At 35.7% G+C, this 27680-nt stretch overlaps 1 protein-coding gene across 5 annotated transcripts in view; it reads left to right on the plus strand.

Annotated features, from left to right (window-relative positions):
- Positions 1-871: 871 nt before the first annotated feature.
- LOC125768081 (uncharacterized) overlaps positions 872-27680 on the plus strand; it is a 71889-nt gene continuing 45080 nt past the window's right edge. The window contains exons 1-2 of one of the 5 annotated variants that reach the window (XM_049435274.1): positions 872-1295; positions 2288-2539. The gene's annotated coding sequence lies outside the window, so the exon portion shown is untranslated. Of the gene's footprint in view, positions 2252-2287; positions 2540-27680 lie in introns of all 5 variants that reach the window. The other 4 variants (XM_049435273.1, XM_049435277.1, XM_049435278.1 and 1 more) reach the window with 4 other exon arrangements.

Consider the following 27680-nt stretch of genomic DNA (forward strand, 5'->3'; position numbering starts at 1 on the left):
TATAAATATATGTCAAACGCATGAAATCTTCTTTGTAGTTGACACTGCATAAAAAATAAATTAAAAGAAAAAATAAATAGATAGATATTAATCGGTTTTCCGCTACTCATGCTTAAAAAACGTGAAATAACTAAATATTGGCGTAACAAACTACTATGCGCATATATTTGTCATTTCTGGCTTAGTAGACTTTTTATCACGTAGCCGTTTAGTCAGTCGGTGCTACGAGGATACGGTTCGGGATTTTGTATCGGTACTATCGAGTGAAGCTGGGGCACTATCACGTAAACCATGGAATCGTTCTCAACATTGATTTAAAACATTATCAACATTACTTATTGTATACGTCCACTAAGTTTCAGCATAATATTTAATCGGCATCAAACATTCAATTAACAATCTATAATTATCTTATTATGATTAATCTTTTTTTAAATTCTTCCAAACGAACCAAAATTCCGAACCAATGCTACATCCATCCATTCTGCCGTGCGACTTGGCATGGTTCTTGTTTGTTTACATCTTTTCGGTAACTGTTGCAAGGTTTTTGTAATTATGCTCAACGAATGGTGTAGCAAAACTCAATGAATGATGTCGCGAAATGAAATCAAGCAGCGTAAAGAAAAAATAGCATCCGAACCAATACTGCTAATCTTTCGAAATAGGGCGGCTTCTTTTTGGGAAATGAATCAATGGTGAAAATGTACATTTCGAATATTCATCCCGAATGTACACGAGCATGCGCTGTACGTGGTGTTATCAAAATGAATAACAAACGGCCCGATGCACTATAGTATCATACGAAACTCTCTAGTCACTATACAAAACATTGCATGTTCCTTCATCCTTCCGAGTTGTTGCCAAACAGGCATCTTCGGTAGTGGTTCATTTTATCCGAAAATCGACAGTGCTTCACCATGCTATGCCGGCTTTTGGTAAATTCGTTCGTTTGTTTGGCCCTTTGACAAAACATGTCAGTTCCTTCCGTACAAGCAGCTGATTAAGTTGCACGTGAGCTCCCTGTGCGCGTTGTAATGGGATAAGAAAAGGTTCATTCGGTGCGGTATACGGTTGAGTCACTGTGCATTAATACGGTATCGACATTGTTTCGGAAACTGTGACAAATATCATAACATCGAATTTCGTACTATTACTATTGCTTCAAACGATTCCAAACACGTACTAAGAGATCAAACACCGAAACAGTGAATGTGTTACAATGTATTTTCGTACGTTTACGCTGGTTCCAAATGTGTTCATACTTTAATTATTCAAAAAAAAAACGAGTTGCGTAGGTAATACAGTAACATCCAGGAAAGCGAGAGCTCATTGTTATAGCAAGGCAGTAAATTCAATCTCATACATTATTCAATTTGTTTTTGCAACCAACAACAACCGTATACTAATTCATTTCATCAACAAATTGTATCTTCAATGTGACGGCGCTTCAATTCTAATATCGATGCTGTATCAGCTGTGCGATTTTACGTGCAGAAAAAACGTGTTTGTGTGCAGTAACTGTTTGACAAATACTAAAAAAAAGTCCTATATTGTTTCGCGCTGTGTGAATATTAAAGTTGTTTTCAAAAAAAAAGGTGAAAAACCGCATTGCATGAATCTTATAAACCTCCAATTTATGCAATGCATTTGCGGTTCATATATGTGCACTGTATGTAAGTACGTGTAAAGTGTTAACCGTTTACAGTTTACGAGTAGTTTTGAATTACACTGTTAAGTGCGGCTGCAGTTGCATACGAGAGTGGGTTTCACATGGAAAATGCATAAAGATATGATTGAAAGATGTTAATTCTACATCGTGTATATGTGAGTGTTATTTTAATATAGTATGACCATTTCATCATCTTCCTGAAATGGCATATAAAAACGAAAGGAGTGTGACAAAATAAAATGCTGCTGTAACATGGTTTGTTTTCTGCGGTGTATCCTGTGTTTATCATGTTCCGGATGACTCGGCAATTGGCTGAGTTGTTGCAACTGTGTTACTTTTACAATTTTACGGCTACTCTCGTGTGTGTGTGTGCAGTGGTGTTATAAAAATGCGAATGATATTATGTAGCGAGTTTATTTTCCTGGCGAATGAGCAGTTTCATTGCCATTTCTGAACGTGATATAAATGCGGTGATATGATAAGGTGTCTAAAGGAAGATGATTGATGAATGCCCATTTTACATTTTGCTGCATAAATGTCAAGGTTAAATGTTTGTGTCTAGTGCTTCATATTATGCTTGTGGTAAGATGATGTGAGATTTATTCTTCCGTATTCTAGTACAAGATGTGAGAATTATTTGGGAAAACTAAAAGGCTTAAGTAAACAGTGTTTTCGTTGTTATAACTTAAATAAACCAAAAACATTTGTTGTGTACGTGGAAATTCGGGCGTTTACATTCTTCGCTGTTTCCGACGCCATACAAATACTAATCGCTTTGGAATATGACAACATTACACCGAACCTGAACATCATGCTAAAGTGGAATTGATGTAATATTAAGAATAAATGTATAACAATGTGTAATATAATGTAAGTAGACACAGGATTGAACTGTTATTTTTACATAACAAATCACAGCATTTTTAATTTCTTTTTCCTTTTTTCATAAATTAACTTTATTGCTTAATTTCAAAATAATGGAACAATAACGTTTTAATAGATGAATATATTATATTTTTATGCTGTCATTTATGTTTGTCCTTTACAATTTGAAAAGTCAGACATCATCACAAAAATTGAAGATAAGCTTAATTAAAAATAAGATGAATAAGATTAATGGTTTTCAAACACAACTGAGATCGGTGATAATCGCAAAAAAAATAAAATAATGAAAAGCTGTTCGAGACAAGAATAAAAATAGTTTTTTTTTTACCAGAACCGCGATACCACAAGATAATTTCGCTGCATAAACTTGAACCACGATTATCGATTACAGATGGTTCTTGGTCCTGTAGGACTTTCCAAAGTTTATGGTACTTTTTATTGATCTCAGTCAAAAAGTGGTTTATTGCAGAGTTTACATTCACAAATTCAGGTAACCCAAAAGGTGTTATACTATTGTTTTTTTATGTAAAGCAAATTTCATTTGCATAAAAGTTTCTCAATTCAATCAATTTGATGACCAAAATAAAAACACTAGATGACAAATGAAAATAAAAATCCATTGCTTTAATTTTAAGCTAGCTAGAAGGTTTTAGTAGCGATTTCTTTTAAATTAAAGTAATTGTATACAGCTTGTGCTTGAAACAACAATATCCTTACCATCCCAAAGAAACTCAATCGTGGCGTAGAAAAAAATAGAGCATAAAAAAATAATACAAACTTTAGCGTCCAAAGTCCTGAAGCATCATCATCCAACTTCCCTGAGTGGCTGCATAATTGATTATGGATCTTGTGTATTCCCAACTCAATTATTTTCAAAAGGCTTTCGTTGGACGGAAAACCTTCATGTGCTTCCTGCCGATAAAAATATAGCGAATCAAAACTCACAGGATAAAAAAACATGTACTTCACGTGGAACATAGCTTTGAATCTACCAATCGAAAGCGCAAAACAAATCATGCTCTACATCCAACCAATTGGGCTCGAATACAGATTCTAAAAATAAGGTCACACAGCTATAGCAAAATACTAGCAGCAAATGCAAGTGAAGAAAGCCTGCAGATTGCTCACTCTAATTATGTTGAGATATTTTCTAAAACCCACGAGTATTTTAGCCTGTAACCTCCACAGAAGAAAAGAGAAATGTTGAAATCACTCAAACCCTCGTGCAAAACGGTTTCTAGTCATTTTTTTAACCATAGCTTATTCTGCGTTGTTTCAAATTGCTACGCAGCGAACGTACTGTTACAGCAAGGATGAAATTTCGCGGAAATCTGTGGATTATCAATATGACTTCCTTTTCTACACGTTTACGAGCGATATTAATCTGAGCTCACGGTTAGCAAGAAAATGTTATGAAAAATTAAACATGGATCAGCCAGTTTGAAGGTTTTTTTCTGTCATTTTCTTGCTTATAAAATTGTCATGTTTTAGCATTCCGTTATGTTCATAGTGCACACCACCGTTTAATAATACATTTACAATAATAAATGGTTGTAACATTAGAGTAAAATATAATACAAAGCAAGGTAGTTAAAATTTTTCAGTGGAACATTGCAATATTGATGCAGTTTTTTTATGCGGAGATGCTAAATGCTCCATCATTCCCAGTGCGATGGAAATCAGCTACAGTTTCAACAGGGTAGTTTATTAATGCAAATGAATTAAAATTCATTTGAATATTTTGCTCTATTTTTGCATACTTCGGACCTCCAGATAATGGCAAAAGAGTCGATTATAAATAAGAAAAGTTTCCAAGAAGGTTTGGCCTTCGTAGCACCTATGGATGCTAGCCCGTGTTTGCCTCACGTCAAGCGAATAAGCACGAATAAGTATGCCGGCTATCTCGCACTGGTTCAAGGAAGGATAACAACGCTTATCAGTAGCTGTTTTGCTTACCACCCGTTCGATCGCCACCCGCGGATCCCTTACGCTATGTTCATAGGGGAAAACTCATCCTAGCCCACCGACAGCAGGACCCCGTGATGGCTACGTTGAAAATCTCGAAGCTTCACGCAAGTTCGTACCAATTTCCAACCGATACGCGAACCCTAGCTTACCTTTGTTCACATTCGCCTGTTTCGTGTTCGAACAACAAGCAGTGTATGACTAGAAGCAGTGCCGCGATGCTAAGCCTCCTAGTAACCGTACAAGCAAAGGAAAGATTTGTTCACAGCACCGGGGCAGGGATGCTGCAGATCGTGGAAAGCGATAAATTGTGTTATCTAATTCGAAATTACGGCTCTACATCTACGCTGGTGCAAACCTATTTCATCGCAAATGCGTACGTGTGGTGAGCCGTGTGCCTACGTGTGCGAGAACTGTACCGTTTGTTTGTCGACGCATGTGAGAAAGTTTTATTCGTTTTCCAGAGTCAAGCAAGGTGACAGATCCATAAGGTGTTTGGGAACGTGTTGAGCGTGCAACGAAGGGGCTTCTAGGTGTGTTTTTTGAACCATACCCGAAAGGTCGTATACCATGGGGCGGTGTATTGGCTGTCACGAAAAGAGGTAATCGAAAAGAGCTTTTGTATTCACAGCAAATGTGTTCTTCTTGCCGTGGCTCCCTCGCCGTGGTTACGCATGTCTTGTGCGCTCCAGGGACATTATTTCTATTTTAATCGGTATAACCGGGAGTGCTGCTATCAAAGAGACATGGTAGAGCTTGTTACAAAATGTTCGAATATCGCAGCAACCGTATCTTGCTGCTGTATCACTGATGTAACGAGAATGAAAAAATCCAACCGGCGGGCTTATACCTGTTGTTAGCTTTGAGGTTATATTGCTAAGCCACAAGCCCGCGAATCCTTGTTCGTGCGTGCATTTACGGAGCTTGTGGCGTACAAAAAAAAACGCTGCCAATGTTGATAACTGTGCGTACACTCCCACATGTGTAATCCGAAGACTATTTTCTTGCGTAGTCGATGCTACTAAGCTTTTTATGTCTGCTGCTGATACAACCGTTTACTTTTAATGATGAATGTTGGTAGGTAGAATCGAGAACATGTCATACGAATGTTGAATGTTAAATAAGGATACATGAGACAAACATTTGGATACGGGTCTTGGTGGTCTTACGGCCATCAAAGAATTTCATATTTGAAGAAAAATTAATATTGAATTCCTAGAAAGGCGGAATAAAATCTTAGCACAACGAGTCACATGACTTTGATTGGTGGTGATGTACCGGGTATCATCTTCATAAACAAATAAAAAATAATTGATATGAGTAAAAATTGGGCTCGTATATTTATGATCAGTCGTTAGAAACGCGAACATACGAAATGCGAAAAAACAGTCAAATGAGGATGGTTAAATATACATATTATCAACTTTAATACATAATACATTTCTGCGTTGCTAGCGTTTGATATTGAAATTTCAACAGACATTTTTAGGAGTACAACCATTTGAAAGATTTTCTAACGATCCGGTAAGCTTTCAACAAATGTAACTGTTTTGGAATGTAAAATTACCTTTGTGTTTTATTTTGGACAATCGAGTTAGGATCGTACACAGGGGGCGGGAGATTACAACCCAATCTTGCTGTTTGCGAATGTGGGCCTTACCTATGGTGTTTCCCCTATTCCTTAACAGGCGTGACCGTTGACAAAACCCTTTCACTCGAATGATTTACCATTTTCCTTTTTTTCAGTTCGATAGCTACACTTCTCGGGATTGTACAACAAAGCTCAGAGTAAACGAATCCCATCATGGGTTCGTAAATCACAACATGATGCGTGTTTCTAGGGACATATGCATAAAAAAACAGTATTTGGATTTTCTACAGCTTTCTACGCCACTGACGCGTCCTTTACGAAAAAAAGACACTTTGCCTCACTTTTTTGGGACGCAGATTGTTGAAATATTTGCTCGATAACTAGCCTACGTCTGTCACGCATGATTTGCTTTCAGACCCTTTTTGTTGTTGTTGTCGACCGAATAGTTACCAGCCGAGGCGGAAATATGTGGTATTTGCTCCGTGTCACTGCAGTGTGGCTACGGGTAAAAACGTGTCGTTCTTGCTTGAACCCTCGAATAGTCGAATTGTTTGGAAGCAACGATGATTGCTCAATATGTTAAGGAATGGTTACAACTGACAAATCCTGATGGTATCACACAATTTAGGTTTCCAGCATTTTACAATTCACTTTGACGTCTTCACTGAGGTTATCTTCACTTGACGAAGCAGAAAAAAAAACCATCGGAAACAACCTCCTACTCCAGAAAACGTGAGGATAGAAAACGCAATACAGTCACATCCATCTGTAAGAAACAAATGACTTAATCCTTTGCAACTCTTTCCATATTGGTACGGAGACCAATTGACCCGTAAACACCCTTTTTTTAAATGATGTAACGTAACGACCATTGTCATCGTTTGGAAAAAGTTTTAACGTACTTAAAACGTTCAAAACTTTACACAAAAAAGATCTCATTTTGCTAGATGAGAAATATCCTGCAGTATCCTGTTGATTTGATAAAAATGATAAAAACTATGATAAAAATGATCGCCTTCTCGTTACGTTTCTGTTAAAAACGAAAAAAAAAACATTTAAAAGAAAAACCATCCATTAGGTACTGCTCTGGTTGACCACGTACATGCCGATTTTAGATTATTTACCAAAAATCGTATAATACCTTAAACGACAGGCGCCAAAACTGGCTGATACGTTACAACCTATGAGAACGGACCCATTTACCGCCAAAATTGTAAAAAACAAATAAAAACACAAATTCTTACTCATAGTCATGTCCTAATGATGTTTGGTTATCCGTGGCGCGCACCGGAATGCTTCGGAAGCTGTTCTAAAAGCCCTTACCGGCGGGTAAACAGATAAAGCGAATGTCAGCACTTTAGTGCTTAGCACAGAAACTTCTAGATGTTAGCTCAACTCTTTGTCACCGTAACGTCAACAGGGTTTGTTTTGTCTACCATTCAACGCGATTTTAAACATAGCGACAACCGACATAGAATGGAGTGGTTGGCTCGTTGAGCAGACCTTTTTATTAGCATTATTTTAATTATCATTGTGTGACAAGCTACTAGGATTGTGCTTTTCCAGAAATGAAAGGGTTGTGTATTTTTTGAAGAAGTCCTGCGAATGAGCCGAAAGCGTTTCCAATTATGAGCCACAGAACGTTAAGTTGAAATTTTCACCACTGGTTTGTTTTTTTAAGGCTTTAGAAAGTTTTGGGGGTTTTTTTACAGCATCAAGAAATGTATGTTGTGATTGTATATTTGTTAGCATACAACAGAGCATAAAGAAACTCTAATCAAGTTCATGCAATGTTAGCGCTCAATATTTTGCTTTACAATATGTTAATAAATTTTGAGTTGGAATGATACCATGGTCATGACAATTATAATATTCCTTAATACATATTAGTCAAATTGAAATAGAGTCAACAACCATGGACGGTGCATGTGTGTTATTTTCTAATTTTCTAATGTTACTCAAAATCGAAATGCCTGTTTGCGGTCATTTTAATCAAAGTTTAATCATATTTTATCACATATAACTCTTTCTGCCTAAACATAATACAATATTCGCATACTTGCCATATGAAACAGTTTAACAAAATAATAAATTCCAAATAGTCAAACCTTACTACGGTTGAACCTTATTACTACTGTCTTTGTATACGAAAATAAATGTTTACAAATATAAACACTAAACCTAAATATTGTGCCTGCTCTGATATGAGTGCTTTAATCGATTTGGATCGAAATAAAAATCAACACTTCTGTTACTGTGCAAGCCATTAAAATCACATTATGTACGACACGGAAGTTTTTCAATTTCATCCAGTTCATTTTGTACTAAATCACCATTTTCCTTAGCCTTGTTCTGCTTGTTGAAGTTCATGGTCGTGAATGATATGAGTCATTAATCATCCTTTTCTTTGTCGTATGAATTAATGTAATTTTTTTTTGTTTTTTTTTAATACAAGCCATATGCAATATTGCTTATATGCTTATCCAATAGTAATTATATTTTGTGTAGTAGTACACTTTCCATTACGTTTACCCAACTTTTTGCATTCCCACACATTTACTTGTGCGCTTAAAGTTCATTAAAGACTGACAATATTACCGAACCGTCCCACTTTGTTTGGGCTTTTTTTACGAAGACCTACGAAACGGAACATTTCGCACGATTTGAGACCTGTCAAAACACGAAATTATTTTCATGTTCAACATCACGATTTATATGCTGAGAAAGCCTACGGCTTTTGCTGTTTCCTGCCTTGTAATAGACGAAACGTGGTTTTGTGGTAAAGAAATTTCCGGATCTGTAATTTCGTGCGCCTCGTGCGTTTCGAATCCTGTAATGCTGACGCCTGCTTCGTATAGGACCCTTTCGTTAATTTTGTTTCATGTTTGTGTCGCTGATGGTTGGCTACTCAGCAGCAAAAGCCATACTGTCTTAAGCACACTAAATGCATATCGTGCCGTTTTGCGAGTGTCAGTCAAAATAGAAAGTAAGCAACTCCACTCAGCGCACAAATTTTTGATAACAGAATGAATAATCCCTTAAAGGGGAAATTATGAATATTAGAATAATTTCCTTTAAGACGTAAGATCTAATGTTTCATTTTGTCACGAACATACTTTTACTATCAATCTTCTTGCTTTTCATGTAGTGTAACCTACTTTATACCTATTTGATCATTGTCGGTTGAGCTAGGAGCACATTTAAGCTCAAGCCTTTTCGAGATATTAATTTTTCAAATTCTGAATAAAAATACGGATATTGTGAAACCTGTGAACATGGGTTTGTTGTATGGTAAACTACCAGTGTTAAACACCGTTGTGTGGAAAACATTTTTCAATAAATTGAATAGGGATATTTTGTTTATATGATGTGAATTGTTAAAACAAAACTAAAGCTAATCTTGTTTGAACACATATTATGCCATTACAATTATATTATGAACACTACATTAACAAAAAAGTATGATAAGAAAAATGTGATATTGAGGGGCTACGGATTTTGACAAAAGTCGCAAAATTCGTTAGAAGCGCCATAAAACATACAACTATTTGTTGAAAAGCAATTGAGAAATTTCCAGCACTGTCAGAAGTTTGTTTATTTTTTTTTCAGTTCTACAACCACATGGTTTTCAATCATTCCCGTATCGATTTGCGCTCTTTAAATTTGAACGAGAAGTACTCACTTTGTCCACTCTGCATAACTGCGTTGGCTAGCAGAGTCATACATAAATACGATCTGTTAGTTGCTCTGTTATGTGCGACCAAACATAGCGACATGGTGTTGCCCTACACCTAGGTAGACATGAACATGTGATAGTACTTCATCCTGAAAATTCGATCCAATTTTCCCAAATTGAATAGCAAGTTTTTGTGTATCAAGCGCTTCGGTCTTTTGTATTTGCTTTGATGAAATCTTTCAACCTAGTTGATGAAAAAGTATTAAACCCTCGATAACTTAGCACATTTGTTAAACTTATTAATGTAGCATAATTTTACTGGAAATGCCATAAACATCTTATTATCATCACACAACGAGAAACATAAATCATACGAACGTTTTTCTAAATGTTTAGTTTTTATTTTTCCATTTTATGCCACAGTTTTTAAATGACTTTACTTTCAACTCTGCTCATCGCTAAGGATTGTTATCCGATAAGGGTTAGTCATAAAATATAAGAACATAAACGGCACGATGGTTATAATGGTTACCAGGAATATAAAACTAAACCACTCTTCAGGCTATTGCTTACTGATGGTCAAAAAGCACCGCTATGAAATCTATAAAGCAAGGAGTAATCTTTCAAAATTATACACGGACTTCCAGCAATTTATTTACAAAGTTTTGTTGCATTATCTGGCGTTTATCCTAAGGATATTATTGAGAAAAAAGCGCACATTTGTTAGAGTAACCATCTTCATAACAGGGACCCATTTGCTGGGCCGCTTTATCAAACTAAGAAAAAAACAGCAATATTAACCCCATTCTGGTGTGTTGCTGATAATTTTGCAGTGGAAGTATGTCCATTACCAAGAACGACCTTTTATATATTGCCGGAAGCCATCGTTAGTCGCAGTTAGCCACACGCACACAACCAATCTGTAGTCTGTTAACGGTCTACGAACGATAGGTCAAGATAAGCGTTATCTTTATTTAAAAAAAACTCGTCCAAACGGGTTCGAGAATAGCCTCAAGACGTAAAACTTGCGCGTAAAAATTGAAGACGATTAAAATCGCCATCATTCGTAACCAGATTTATTTGCGCTATATGTCTACTAAACGTGGCGATATAAATTAAGAATGTTTTTTTTTAAATTCATAAAGGGTAAACTGTACAACAACAATAGTTTGTGACATTTAAATTGAAGAATCTATTATCGGTTTCCTCAATTGCTATTGAAACTATCATCTCTCAAATGTCAATGAACCCATTGGTCTTATTTTAATGCATTATCAATGTTACTATCAAATTCGTTTCTTCTTCTTAGTATGACGATTAGCGTGATCTAAGGTCACGCTGTCCATTTTTTGCTTTACTTGACTTATTTTTACGACGTAGACAGATAAGTATGGGATTTGATCCCCGTGTCCTGGCGTCATTTATCAGATATATTCGTTTCTTAATGTTTTGAATTATTCTATTACAAGATCATAACTTATTACTAAGTTTTTAATAAAATTTACCTTGAAAACAATCGTACTATTATCACTCCATTAACACATACATTTTACATACAATCACAATACATTTTTTCCCCAATACACATAAGCTAACTTTCTTTATAATTGAAATGTATCAAGTTCTAATATTCATGCTTTTTTTACTTTTTTGGTGAGTGATTGCGTTATACAAGCAGTATTTAATAATGCTTCTCTTATATTTGAATAAAGCATTAACTATTCATGCATCAATTATCACATCAATCAGTTGAGTTAGATACTCTGTTATTTGTTTGCGCATTACACTGGCGTTCGTGTTACAGTGTCAAAGGGCATAGATCAAAGAAAGTGACTGTCGGAGCCTTAAATGCTGGAAGCAATTTGGGCATAAGGCATGATCCATGTCGTTGCGGAATGTTTGTGACACATCTAACACGTTCATCACTATGTGGAATGCTGCCCAGGACATTATTTGCCGCTGCTGGGAATGTACCGCTGCGATAACAACACGCCAACATAACAACAGCTGCGATGACCGTATTCTACGATGTTAATGAGCAGGATCCCCATGAAACGAAGTTAATGATATAAATAACAAGTGGAGCAGTGAGTGTTTATCACTGCAGGGACTTAGAACGCACAAAGAGTACCAGACATTCGCAAACGGCAGCCCGAAAGATGACGACCGGGCAGCGTCAAATTTATCAGATACAAAGTCATGTTTAAGTGGCTTTCACACCTGGGCTGTAAAAATAATTTCCCGAACAATAACATCACCAACATAACGAGAAAAACGAACTCAGCGATATTTTCATTACTTTTATTGCTTATTGCGGTTTATTCATTTGAACGCGAAAGGTATAACATTCTTTCATTCAACGCTTTGCAAGGTAATAATGTCGTGGAAGCCAGGAACTGAACGATAAACTTCAGAAATCTTTCGATTTTTCGATGAAAAATATTAACTTTTTTACACAATACAAAAAAACCCTTCCGTTATAGATTTATTGATAAGAAAAAATATGCAAAGTAACCCATGACCTTTGCAGAATGTTGCTGCAATCATGCTACATTGTTGTTCTGAATTTGGGCGAAAACCATTAGTAGCACCTTTTTTTTAAATCGATTTTATTCAATCACATGGCCATTAATATTCGAAAATGGTTTTTCTTGCAAGCCGTAGACGAGAGGATATATGGAGCACATGCACAGCAAACATCGCTCATACGCAACTCTCCACTCATACAATTAGGCTTGAGTGAGCCTAGAAAAAGGTACTTCATCAATCTTCCGAATCAGTGGTGAATAATAAATTTCATTCCATAATTCGATTCATTCACAACATGATAATATTTCCGCTCCTTGTGAAGGTGTTCCTGGTTCACTTAATTTCGCCTAAAAAAAACCGAGGATCCTTTCTACGGTGATATTCTAATGGTGCTAAAGAAAACGTCTCTTACAAATAGGGAAAAAATCTGTAAACACGACTAATAAATTGTATATTGTTAAACAGTTTATGTATGGGTTTTTTGGCGATTTAGTTTAAAACATCGATGTTCGATGTATGTAACTTATTGTATATTGTTGACTTGTTTTTGTGGTTTCAGGATTGGATTTTGAAATAACGCTTCATTCGCCTCGGATGATTTGATTGATGTTTGTAAATTATACAAATATTACAGAGACGAAATAATTCCTTTTACAAACAAACTTTAAGCCATAACTTTAACTAAATCAACTATTCATTGCATTGTGCAATCCACTTCATTCTGCAATCATGTCGTTCGAAAATGTTTCTTTTATGTGATACAGTGCTTTACGACATATGGTAAATTGAAGATGATAAATAATAATAAATTTTAAGTACACGATTTATGTATTGTTCAAACATAAAAACAGGTCGTTGTGAACGTTTCGAAATGCTTCCAACAAAATACTAAATAATTGATAACCTTAGACCCCTTCATTGAAAATCACTTTCATTTCAAGTGAAAATGAATTCGAAAAACTGTAAATAAACCAATAAATGTAAATCAGCTTGTTATGTATCAGCTCATTGAATTTTTACGCTGTGTGAAATGGCTTAGCAATAATTTAATATTTTTTCATAAAATCAAGCTACTCATGCAATTCACATACCATTCAATTAAGGCATTGTCCCTTTACCGAAAGAAAAGGTCAGAAAGGATTTTCTCTTGACGAGCTCAAGAGGCGTAGTACTTTCACCGAACGCACATTCTATAGACCTTTATTGCACCGGAACGTAGAACGAACTTTTTTCCCTTTTATACCATTTCAATCATCAGCGTCTTTAGTGTCAGCGGTCGATAGAAAATTTCAGAAGCGTAGTACCAAATTTAGGTGTCATCAATCAATTTTTTACGCTCACAAATGCTACCATGAGTCTGCTTTCATTTTACAATCAATTTCGCGTGCCTGATTTGCGACAAGCTAAGCTACTTTGAAAACATCTTCAAAGCAATAGCTTTTAAATTGTATGAATTTAGCGTAATGTTTTTGTTGAAAACATGGCAGTTCAATAGAAACCAATCGTGGTTAATTTTTGTACCTTCTTTTGACAATCATTACATATTAGTTGTTGGTGCTGAATTTAACGAATATTTAACGAATATGAGCTATATATAGCTAGGCGGCCCGGTGGTCCATGTGATAAACGGCGCCCGTCCACACGGCAAGACCGGGTTCAAATCCCATCCGGACCGTCCCCCCGTAGCAAGGACTGACTATCCTGCTACGTGGTAAAATAAGTCTTGATACGGCCAGGCCGTTCTAACCGAGCAAAAAAAAGCTATATATAGCTATATATATACGAATATGTATATATAGCTATCGTTCTAAAACCATCATGTCACCACACAAGATGCAGGTGATCAAATGAAGTTTCGATAAATTGTAGGTAGGAATCATTAACATAACATTTGTGATACATCTTTCAGCAAGATAATTTAAGTATACAGCACAAGTTAATAGACCAGTTCGATTCCATGTAGCTAGTTTCAAACCTGCAGAACTTGTAGTGAACTAGATTTGCTATATTCAAAACTTCCATGCACTTAAACAATGTTTTCATTTACAATGCTGTAGGTGACAGGACAGTTTATTTAATTGCTTGCGCTTTATCATTGCAATTTGCGCGCTTGCAGATAAAATAAAACCAGTTGACTAATTTTACGTTTATCACGATTCTTAAGTTTTGCTTCCTCTGCTAACGATAAGTGTGAACTACAACGAATGAAGGACGCATCTACATTAGCCACAAGGGTTGCTGACATTAAATAAAGATTACCAACATACGAACGCTGAAGACAGGCAAAAAGAACCGTGAGGTTAAAATGTCACTTTTTGTCTTTCTCCTTGTTGGCAGCACAGCCTTCTTCATACTGTTGATATGTTGGTTGTGCGTTCCGACTAACAACTGACTCTCTAGTACGGTTGTTTCAGACAGATGGTGCGCAAACTAGAATGGTGGTAACGATTATTAGTGACCAAAACCTATTGGTTGACAACGGTTTCAGCAAAAAAAAGCGAGGTGAAAGAGACTAATAAAACTTGAACAAGCATTACGTCAATAAGCACTCTGTCATGATTAATTAAATCTTTAAGTTTTTCCAACACTAAATTTCTGTTTAACAACTTCAAGTCAATAATATAATTGACAACTATAAAAATTATTAAAATTTGTATTTCACTTTTGTTTTGTTTTGTTAAAGTAAAAAAAATAATAATTGCTGTTCCTGTTAAACTGCAACCAAACTTTGAAAAGAAGATTCCTATATGAATTGAAAAAATATACATTGCATATATTTCCAGCTAAACATTGGAAAATCTTCATTAGCTAACCCATTCTCACAAAATACCGTCTAACTTTAAAAAAAATACAAATGACAACATCAGCAACAGAACAAACATTATTTCTTTCATTCTGGAATTATACCGCCCCTGTTGTATACGTACTGTAATCCCTTCGTTACATAATATCTCTTGAGGGTGTTTGACACATTTTTTTGTTGTACAGAATTTTCCAACGTCATAAACACCAGGTAAACCAGCCACCCCGGTCAAAGAGTACTGAAGGTTATCGTTTACTAGTCATCTTACATCCCCCATTTTGGTTAGGAACAGTGTTGCTGGCCTAAGCACTAGAACTCATTAAGATAATAAGCACCTTCTTAACTCTTGATTTTCTCAAGATACGTTGAATATTTTCTAAAAAGCTTAACTTTATCAGAAATACCGAGACTCAAAGGAAAAGCTGTTCTATTCAAAAGCAGAGCCCCTTTTCCCTATTATGTTGTTTTCGGCGAAAGGAAATGTTCTCTGGTGGAAGGAAATGAGCCCAAACCCACTTGCCAGGTTGGGTGTTTGTATGCTGTTTCTCGATCTAAAGATATTGGTTGATCCTTTTAGTATGTCTGAATTCAAGCCAAGTCAAACCCGTTTCTGCAAGGTGGTGTCTAAGAGCATATCAGTTCAGGGTGGCAGCTTCAACGTCATCAAAACCTTTCAACGCTGGTATTTCAGGGTGTGCTAGCTTTGCAGAATGTGACATCAATTGTGGAAAATTCAAATACCAGCTCATCTTCATCGTCGGAAGATAGAGAAGATTGTTTAAATTGGAATTCAATATTCAAAAGCGATTTAGAAACGGTGACCTAATCAGTATCAGGTTTACGCTGGCATCCTAAGTGGCGTTCGATGAAAGCATTTGGAAGAGTAAGGACAATCTATTCACCTGTTTCCCACTTATCTTCGTATCGCATAAAAAATGAATGCCTACTTTATAAACTGCAACAATCACTAAAATCCAGTTTCAGAAGGAAGCATAAATTAACCGACATATCACAAACAGTATATGAATTGAAACATACAACAATTATAAAACAAGTAATAAACAAAGGAGACACCATTATTGAACATTATTCTCAAATTTTGTGTTCATTTAGTGTTTTCACAATACAAATAAATAAGACAAGCAAATAATTGTTAACAAGGCAGAACATGCATGATTAAAAGTGTAATTTATTTTACCTCAAAACGTTTAATTCGAAATGATAAGTGATCTTATAGAATTGCTAATTAGACGATATAATTGCCTAGTGCGTAATTTTGATCTGTTAAAGAAAATTTTTTAAAGATCACAGTCAAGCACCTTTGTTCGATTGTTGTGAATTCCGAGCTTTTAAACGAACGTATCGAAATTTGCGTATTCTAAAATTTGCTATTGCCACGCTTCTTTTGTCCTCGACGTGAACTGAAATTCTTTATGGAGGAAATCATCCGGTTCGAGTTTAATTTGAACGATTTTTTTTCCTTGTTTAGAACGGTCAGACCGTATTAAAACGTATTTTATCACACAGCAGGATAGTTAGTCTTTGCTACGGGGAGAAGGTTCGGATAGGATTCCATACCCAGTCCTGCCGTGTGAACCGGCGCCGTTTATCACATACGCCCCTAATTCTAACGATGAGAAACCATTACTTTTTCCCCATTAAATGGAACATCTAATAAATTAATTTAAAATTTACTTTAACATTACTACAACAATTTAGAAAACTTTGATAACAAATTGGTATAAATAGTTATAACGAAACTGTAGTAACATGTTGTTACATTTAATTCTTACTCTCTGTGCGGATACGATGTTCGTTTTTATCTCTAGCATTTATTTAAGTATTTTAGCATGATACACTAGTTCGAATTTGGTAATCAATAGACATGCTGTGCTGGTACTAAGTAAACATAACGCTTATAGGTAATTGCAAGTAGGAATAAGTTGACAGATCATTAAACTTCAGAAAAAAGGTAGTTCATACACCTTCATAAGCGTGTATGTGTATGACGCATTGAAAATACAAATACAAAGTGACCATTTTTCTCTCAGAATTCTCTTAGAAGTATATGGTAAAAAAATTAGAAAAAAATGGTTCCACAATATGATTTCCAATCGTTTACTAGCCATGGAGGCAATCTGTGTGTTAATAAAGATTACAATCGATCTGTTTTAGTAGCCTAATATCTAAGATTGACTTTTGAAAGGTACCTTTTAGTTCGTTTCATATTTGTTCTACACTTTTTCATCCCACGGTTCAATACCGAAACGTGCATGTCTTATTTTAGTTCAAAGAAAGACATTAAGTTGGCTATCTTAATGGTGATCTAACATTACAATAACCACCCATGATAGCAAACATAATCGCTACACTAAATTTGTTCGTCGTGATACAGTATGATATTTTCCATCTGCTTAATAAAGCAACAAGACTCTGTCTGAGCTCCCAAATTTCTGCAACATGCTTTTTTGTGGCTTTTAGATAGGTTGGCCAATTCCAGGTCCATTAAAACGGCACGCACACTTTATAGCTATAATGATTCAAACGCATTGCCCCGTTTCCTCACTATTAGGTTGGAAACCATAGAGATTGGTATGAAAAGTTGTTAAATTTTATTGACCATCAACATCAACATCATGATCAACGTTGCAGTGTTCGGGGATCGAAAATAGCCGCGGCAATTTTCATTTCAGGAACAATCATAAAACTTCCATTAATTTCCTGTTTCCGGTTTTTATCAACTTTTCAACATCCGTTCGCCAGACCACACTGTGTTAATGTGTATTATCATCAGTCATAGCTACAGACACTGATAACGCCAATCAGGGCAATACTTTTGAATGTGTTTCCGGAGTCTTCGAAAGGAAGCATTCGTTAGGTATAGCTTTCTTTCGTCAATACTTGCTGATCTTTTGCTTTCATAAACTTGTAGGTCGCAGTTTATGGATTCATAGAAACAATGGTTAATTCATATTACTTACAATTTTGTGATAAGTTGTAATTAACTCTTAACTACGAAGCCGATGAATCTATCATACATATTTGTACAACAATAGTTCAAGTATTTGTAATGAGAACATTTAACTGTTTTATAAAATACAAAATTTTACAAATATATTAAAACTAGACATTTACAAGTAAGAAAGTAAAACCACAAATTCCACAAATTGTTAATTTGTAAATAATAAAGCAAATTTTATAGCCAGTTTGCAAAAAAAAATCTGTTGCATCCTACAAATTGGACAAAGCATGCGGAAGCAAGTATGAACGTTTTAACACATTTTTCAATATCTTATTATCATATTTTATCTCCGGCGTAATAAATACTCGTTCGAATGCATTACAACGAAACAGGAAACAATACGTCTATCTTCTTTACAGACACCTTTCCTTTTCATATCACAAACAGATGCCAAATGTAGCGAGTGATGATCGTACAACTGTCACTAAAGAACGCTACGATAAGAATGTTGTGCAGAGAACGCAAGTCTTGCAAAGTCGAATGCCTGTGCTGCGCCTGATTTTTTTATGCAGAACGCATTCATCTCATACAACATGAATGTTACCGTGATTACTTCTGTCACATGTTACTGATGATGTTGCTGCTTTTCGAAGGCAGCAGATTTGTATCATGTTGCTAAGATTGACAGATGTACGTCAAGTTTGCTTCAAAAAACGTAACACGTAATATGGAAAAACTGCTATGTTTTTCTACAAAATCGTTGCCCCACGCATGAAGTGTCAATTTTCTTCCTACATTGAACAAAATTTATTTCATGTGTTTGTTTCTCTTTTTCTCTCTCACCCTCTCACTCCTGCTTTATAAACGCATTGGAAAACAATTATAATCAAAAGAATAAAAAATAAATAAAACACAATGCAAAACAACACATGGTTACGATTTCGTTAAGTGATGTCGTTTAAAAAAATGAAGCGAGATAAAAGAACGGCTCAAGCTCTCCTCCACCCACGTATCATCAATCATTCCGGAGCGCAATTTTCTTCACGCAAAAAGCTTCCAATGTGTCTCAATGTCGTTACCTAGTTGCGATCTTCAGTCAGTGGTGAGTTAATCTCATATGATAGATGACGCATACGAGTAAACGGTTACCGTCCTCCTGATCGACCTCTCCGGTTACATGCCTATAAAGGTCGGTCAATATGTGGGCTGGCCGCTGGCAGTCAATTACGTTATGTGTACCGTCAGCTCAACCTTACCGTACGCATAATGAATATAAATGAAAAATATCGACCAGCAAGAAAGGTGTAAGATTAAGTGGCTAGAACTTGCCTGCTATTCGGGTTTACCTTTGATTGCTACCTTTGCACTGGTTCCCCCGAAAACGTGAGCACACCTCGCCCTTTGAAAAGAATGGCGTGGCCCAAAACAAACGAAAAATCTAATTAAATCAATTCTCACCCTCCTGAGTCTGTTACTGCAAAATACGAACTAGAGCAATCAAGAAGAGGTTCTGGATTTACAAGCTCTAGGGCAAAAGTCCGAACATGATTCTTTTCCACACCACACTGTTGGGTTTCTCGTTACTCTTAAGGTTCGTTGCAAAAACAGTCCATTCGATCTGGCCTTCAGCTTGAATGGTTTGGTAAATTAATTAGTAAAGTTGTTCCCGTTCCCCGTTCCATTTCCCCCGGTTCAGCGACAAAACGCTTTGCCACTTGGTCAATGTTGCTTAAACATTACTTGCGGTTGTATAAATGCTCAACTCGTACATAATTCTAGTGCGCGATAAAATACACGAAATTGTGCCGTGCAAGGTAAGCGATTTAACTCTCCTTTTAGTAATTATATGATATTTTGCAGTAGCTCTCATATCCCAGCTTTGTGAAACTAAAAATTTTATTTAATTTTTTTTTTTACCCTTGGACGGAGCAAAACGATACATCACTTTTACTGAAGCCGTACAATATACATAAGTGTTGGTAAATAGCATTACTTCAATGGATGCGAAGAAAAACATTGACCAAAAGCGCAAGAGTTCTATAGACTTCTTATGAATTTGCTTTGAATAAGCGCGCTTCGAAATGTGCCTTCTTCACGGCGAATGTTTCTATCGTATAATGCAATGAAGTTCCCTTTTTCTATTCATTTGCAGCAGTTTCAGACAGCACGTAAGAATCGCTACGCCGCTAGCCAGAGCAGAAAACGTGTGCGAATAAAAGTTTTGCTTGTGTGGCGCAAAACGTCCATAAAATTTTATTCCTAACACCATTTTGGTCACCACAAAAAAAAAACACACACACACAAACAGATACGATGCTGAGTAGAAGTGCTGCTATTGCAGCTATTCCAGTCGTTTCTGCTTTTCAGAAGAAGTCATAGAATCACCTCCGTGCCAGCGACCGGTGGTAATTGTCCTCTTCAAGCGCAGCAACTTTAAATGCTAGTGCTATGCTGTTGCCGTGATTGGCTGTGAAAAAGTTTTGAAACCATCAAAACATGCATTTCCGGTTTATATGCTGGACATGTTCAAGAATTGCATGCACCGTTCTGACTGCCACTTTACGACACATGAATGTTTAACTAACCGACCATCACAACTCAAGAACTTTAACATTAATTGGTGGCATTTTCAAAATAAAAGCTACTTTTGCGCAGAAGAACAAAGATTCAATAGAAAATTGTCTTCAATTTTTACATGGCATGTTTTACCTTATAAAAAATTGTAATTATCAACGAACGACATGAAATCCTTGTATAAAAATTCATTTAATAAAAGCATTCGTTTAAACATCTGATGTAGACTGTAGCATTGTCACCGAATATGTCCCTTTTTACCAAACAACACATTAAAACCCCCGACGTAATATCAAAAGCATCCAAAAGGATCTCACTAGCAGTCTGGATGATGTGTACCAGAACTGTCAAACATTCCATAAATTATGTTAATAAATTTCTCTTGCCATTCCCTCCCAAAGATTACCGTCGAGCGACAAAATATGATCTAACATAACTTTATCGTTCGAACGCGCTTAAAAGTGTTCGACAAAAAATGAACTGGAAAGAGTGCCCACGTTACAAAAAAGCCCATTTTTCATCCTCATGTGACCACAGCCTTCTGTGGGTCAAACCTTTTTTTTTGTTGTCCAATCGTTTGGAATATCGTCGGCACTTGTTGATGTAGGTTATTTGAGTAAAACATGTCCTTAGACGAGCGCAAAATTTGCAATGAAATTCACAGCTTTTTGTTGCCGTTGTATTTCTTCTACCAAGCTCTGATACGCAAAAGAACTGAAAGCCAGGAAAAGCTTCCCGACTATGTGTATGTACTTTTCGCCCTGTGGAATATTTTAACTCAATGCTTAAAGACGATGCTTCAAGCTTTATTTCGTCTTTTTTTTCTCCTCTCCAATTTTATAGTTGCTTGCCTTTAGTGCAACACGCATAGGGTGTCGTCAGACGACACAGATGACGACTGCAAAAGTGTGAAAATGTAGCGTCCCATGAATATTATAGCCATAAGCTACGGGTGGTCCTCCATAATTCGCCTGCAAAGGAAAGCGCAATTCCAAGGCACACTCGTGATCATACTCACAGAGAAACAGTGAACAGTATCGCACAAGAGTTATGAAATCAGAGATGAATAGAGAGCGAGCGTGTGGTTACTTTACGACTGTATTATTGTACGAAAATAAAGGGCTATGTGTATATCATCATCTCAAACAATTATTGAATGGAATGCCATGAAGTATAACAAATGCTGTTGAATCATGCAAATGATAGAAATTGTGCGATAAAACACTGCGTTCTTTTTTATGAGTTTAGCAAGGGAATCTTTGTAAAGATGACTATGAGATATTTTTTTAACGTAGAGTACATTTAGCATAACTTCTTACAGGAAAGAAAATTTAAAATTTAGGCATTTTAAGACTTCTTGTCACTTTATGATAAGTCACTAGTTAGTATTACTTAGTATTGAACAATACTTGAACGGTTTTAAAATTATCAAGAGGATCATTCTAATCCTGTAAACAGTTGCAGTACCAATTGAGAATAAAAATAATAAATTGTAATTCATAGCGCAGCTCCTTTATAAAATTACTGCATTTTTTCACGACTCAGCCATAATCTAATCGATATTGTTCCCACGTAGCGAAGCACAATACTGCGGAATGATATTGAGTATATATACGTCCGTACGAAAGTAAGGTATATATATGCGTGTGTGTTTGGGAAATAGTCTTATGAAGGAATTTTTAATTCCAGAAATACTGCTTTTTTTACTACATGGTGGATTATTAGTTCAGGCTGGTAATGGAATAAACGGAAAAATGGACTTTTGCTTTCATCCTCGTTTGAACATTTCCACGGACCTATTTCTAACGCTGGATTATCTCACATGCGTTTATCTAGGCGTTTACTTACTAATGTGGTTTTCGAAAACCTAATACAAAAGTTTATATAGTGCCTACATTTTGTTTCAATATTTGTCGGGTTTTGTTGTATAAAGCATCATCAAATTGCCACAAACAGTCGTTGTGGTGTGCGAGCGCTAAGTTGTCCTCGGCATTCGACTAAATCCATTTACGTACCTCACGTATTGTTACTTGTGTTACCATAAACACGTTGTTAACATACCAGACCATTGTGCGCTCTCCAAAGCAACATTAATCACGTATCAAATGAAGTTGCCCGAACAAATAAGATGAATGAAGACTGAAGATGTCGTCGACATCCATTATATTTGGTTCTGTTTTGTTTTGCACTACATACATTTCTTCAATCATTCAATCTTATAATGGATCCGACAATCGATTTTGTTTTCTAACCTTTAAGGTTATTGGTTATAGAGAACAATTTTTGTTTTGTAGTAAATTGATTGGAACACACGGTTGAAGACTCAACCAGCAACAATAGTAGTGCAATAAATGTTTTGGAAGTATCAAAAGTAATATTTCTTGGTTAAAATGTATGTAATGATATGGATCTCAATCAAGGTATTGTTCGATAGATCATTGCCCATCATCAAGTTCGTTCATTGATTACTAATTCCATTTACTAGACGATCAGTCTTCTTTTCTTCTCGTCTTCTTTGTTGCTTTGTGGAGCAGGTCTTGTCTTGCAGAAAATTTTTACTTTCCTTGAATTACGGTTTGGGAACGGTTTGGATAAAATTTGATACCAATCCCAGTTGCCAATACCAGTTGAGTATTAATTTATTAGCAGTTTAATTGAGCCTAAAGTTTTATTTTATAGTTTTTTTATACATCTATTCAAGAAACAACGGATATTACTGGTCATTGCTTGAAGTTTCCATTACAGTTTTGTACATATCTGTTGCTGCTATTGCTGCGATTTGTCAGAATTGGAATAGAATTCAACTTCTTTGAAGTTTTCCAGTTATTAAGGCACGGGTGAGCTGCTATCCTGGCCCAATCTTTTTTACCATTGCTATTTTAACAGCACATCAAGTAAAAACTCTCAGAGTTTATGTTAATTACAGGCTACCATAAGCGTGCTAAAATTGCGGTTAGCGTTGCTTTTCGGAAGCAACAGCTTTGCACAGAAACGACCCCAAATGGCGAATCTTTCGAGTTTGCACGCTTGTGCACTTTGTGTCCGGTAAATTTTGAGCAAACCCCACATCCCCTAGACATTGTTATTCTTTGCGCAAAGTTGGTTTAGCTGAAGAAAACACAATTGTATCTTCGCTTTTGACCGCTTCTTGGATCCTAGCGTGATGAAGGATTTCATCCAACAAGAACAACAAAAAATTCAACAAAAACAATATTATAAAAAAGTCTACACCTAAAACTCCCACAGCTTCATCATATTTCAGATTTTCAATTTGTTATAATTAATGTTATCGTTGGCATGTTCTTTGAATAAAATGAATCTTTCTAATGAATGATTCAAGCATTCTATCAGAATTCGTATCCTTTCGTGGATCTTATTTTATTTATGTTTTGATTATGGTATTTCCATCCAAGGGGAACATTTTAAGGATCGATGAAATTATCGTGATTTATTGAACCCGTCTTTTCATTGTCCTGTATAAAACAATATTCTACATAACAGGTTCTATACCACAAGTTTTGGTTTGTTTATGACATAATTATTACAATCACCACCGTTGTTAGTATGTGATATTACATAGTATTATCACATAACGCTGAACGCTTCCGTTAAAACCTAAAAACATTTAACATCTGTCAGTGTTAAAGCTAATATTTTATTATTAGTTGTGTTCGCACACATCTTCATTAGTGCTACATTTTTGCCAGTAATCTCATTCATAACTTTAAACCATCTCTGTTCTCGAGATGAAAGGAAGAATAACTAACTACGGAATGGCAAAACCGTCTTAAATAAAGAGATCTTTGGAAACATTTTTATCTGACCTTCGTAATGATGGCCTCTTGCTCCGATTTCATGGCCCGTAAATTATACAGATTGGAGTCAGAGATGTTGTTATTTTCAGTGATACACCTCGAGTTTTGCCGGTTGTAGAAAATGGACAGCGTGGAGTTGTACAGGACCTTCGTTAAAATTTACATAAAACGTTCCAGTGCCCATTTGCATAACGCTATTGGAAATCACAACTCCCCGACATAGCACGTTGGCAACTACCCATTCAAACCTTTGCACTATGTTCGTAGTAATGGCGCAGTATTCTACCTTACTCTTTAGTGGGCGATTTGGGAACCATTTAATGTAAAGGCCCGGAGCTACCCTTGGTGTGGGTGATGCTCATGAAGGTTTCAAAGGAAAGTAGTGTAAGAGTTTGTGTAACTGATTTTCACATTTTTAGATTTAAGTCTTTCTACTGTTACGAAGACAGAACTGTACAAGCTAGTCACGTATAAAATTTAAATCTTAGTATTAGTCAACGATCAACAATGAGATCAAAGAGTCGAAGTATCCCATAACTTGTATAATGGCATTGAAACTTTATAGTATATAACATAAAAACACATTTTCGTTTTGATGTTATATGCATACTCAGGAACTTGGTGCTCGATTAATATTTACCTTGTAATTAGATTTGTTCATGAGTTGCTAAAAATGAACAACAATTTTCCTGAAATCAACGCACTCCATAACAAGAGCAGCATTAACGAATATATCGTAAATTGTAGCGTCTGTGGAAACACTTTCTTCGCACCATTGCCATTTCAAGGACAATCTACTTGGTAGTGATTAATTATTATTTCCCTTCATTACGTCCCATTAGCCGTAACGCACGTAATTACAGCCTCCCATATCACGGGGACAGGCTGTACATCGTGATGCATAGTCGTAGTTTTTTGGGGATGTTACAACATAAATCATTCGTAGCTACAAATTTAATGGATACCTATTTTTCATTATAGAAATGAGTAACTAACAACATCTACCTTAGCGCTAATAGGCTAACAAGCAAAACCACAAAACAGTATGTGTTGCATTTTTCCACTGTAGATCAATATTGTTATTTGGCATTGGTTATACAACTTAGATATATTTTACGCCAAGCCTTTAAGTACAATGTCTTTATTTCAAAAAGTCCCAGTCTTATACAAATGAACTGTAATACGTCAAAATAAGTCAAAACCTCATTAGAAGGCTTCTGAGTTTTTTTAGTTTTTAGGTTATCGACATGAAGATAGTCTAATGTAAAGGTCATGCATTCTTCAATTCAATTCAAAAAATCCTTTGAACAAGACTTACAGGGCTATTATGAAACGCAAACATCTTTTCAAACGTCACACAAAGTTGCCTTTCGTATTATGACTTTCCGTTTGGCTCTCCGTTTGGCACATCAGACGTTTCAAAAATCAATGATAACTTGATGACAAACGGAAAGTAAAAAATTTGCATTACCTGTGCCAAACGGAAACCCCGTTAGAGAGAAAATTTTCCGTCAGCCGAAAGCAACGGAAAGTACAATTTTCTTGAGAATTGATTATAAAAAAGTGAATACGGAGGTGTCCACTTCTTTTGTAACTCATTATTCACACGAAATACAACAGTGGTGATGAGATTTGCGACTTCAAAACTCAAATTTTGTTAAAAAATCATACAGTTGCTTCTCTCGACGAACTGCTATTTTGAATTTTGTTTATGGTTTTCATCTTGACAGATTGATTGATCCAAGAAAAAAGTCGATGAAGCTTTCATAAACTCCAACGAGCAACCATAATGCAAATTTGCTTTCCGTTTGAATTGTGACTTTCCGTTTGCGAAATTTCCGTTTGCGTTTCATAATAGCCCTGTTAGTCGAATATTCAAACAATCCAAATTGGTGTGTGCCCTACTTTAGATTCTACAAATCATGGTAGGTTAGTCATACGGCCTAGCCGTCCTTATTGAAAAAAAATCAGGGTAGGTTAGTACCGCACTAAGTCTTTTACAAATCGTTTGCACTTTAAAAAAAATCACAAAAGTTTTTCTCCTTTCTATCGCTAAAGCATAAGAATTTTAGTACAATTTAGACGATTTAAACATTCCGCAGAACATTAATCACATACTATACCTAAAACAAAGGATTCTGCATTATCACTACATGTATAAAAATGCTCAACGAATTGCAATGAAATGCAGCTTTCATTATGCAGCATACTATTTGAGATTATTTTACAAGCTACATTGTCCTCTTCCACTCATTTCAACTATAAGCGCATACAATTTGTTACGTACAATGAGTATATCCGCTAAGTAATCGGTATGAATAGTGTAAGTTCCTTTGTTTCGTATTTTAATGTCATGATTGTGATGTTAGATAAATCTTATCATACTCCAAATCCATCCTTTGTTAGCTGAACACACCGATTATAGAGACTACTTCGAAAGTCAAGTTTGTTTCTTCATCTTGGCACTGTTGAAACTTTGCCTCTCAGAGACATTCTTCCTTAACGAGACAGATTTGCCAGTTACGTGGTTGAGGTTAAGACTAAAGCGAAAAAAGAAAAGAATCCTATTTACCAAACGAAACAGAGTTGAAAACAAAACAAATAAATTGATATTGTCAACCGGGTTCGGTAAACATTTCTCATTATGCATCAGATGCGAAGTTTGTAATAAAACAAGGCTAATGTTTTCCTGAAAGGATTTTTTCTTTGCATGAATGAACAAGTCGTTATGCAATGTGCTTTCACATCATTGCTTGCGATATCATTCTTACGTCTTTGCTACCTCGCTGTTCGTGAAAAAGGCACACTTTTATAACTTTGATACCAACGTTTCCTATAACACAACTTTACAATTGATTTACAATACAAATAAAAACAGCACAAATTAAAAAAAAAACTTGTATATGATATATGCGCATAGGTACAAGCCTAATTTATAATGAGCTCAAAAAGTAAAGGAAAAAAATATCCATTTTAAAATAAGGATAGGTTTCATCGTTTGTTTATAACCAGATGATTGTTGCCTGATTGTGTGTTATACCCGAAAAGAAAACTTGTGGAGTAATATTTCTAAACCATTCTGTAATATGAATAATATTAGGGAATATACTTACGTTTTTTAATATTTTTCCCAAAAAAACCTCACTAAGAAAAAAAGATTTGAAATATAGTTTGCAAACACTACCAAAATATTATGTTAAAGAAAACTCCA

The sequence above is a fragment of the Anopheles funestus genome, chromosome 3RL (genome assembly GCF_943734845.2).
Source record: "Anopheles funestus chromosome 3RL, idAnoFuneDA-416_04, whole genome shotgun sequence".
NCBI classification, from domain to species: Eukaryota; Metazoa; Arthropoda; class Insecta; order Diptera; family Culicidae; genus Anopheles; species Anopheles funestus.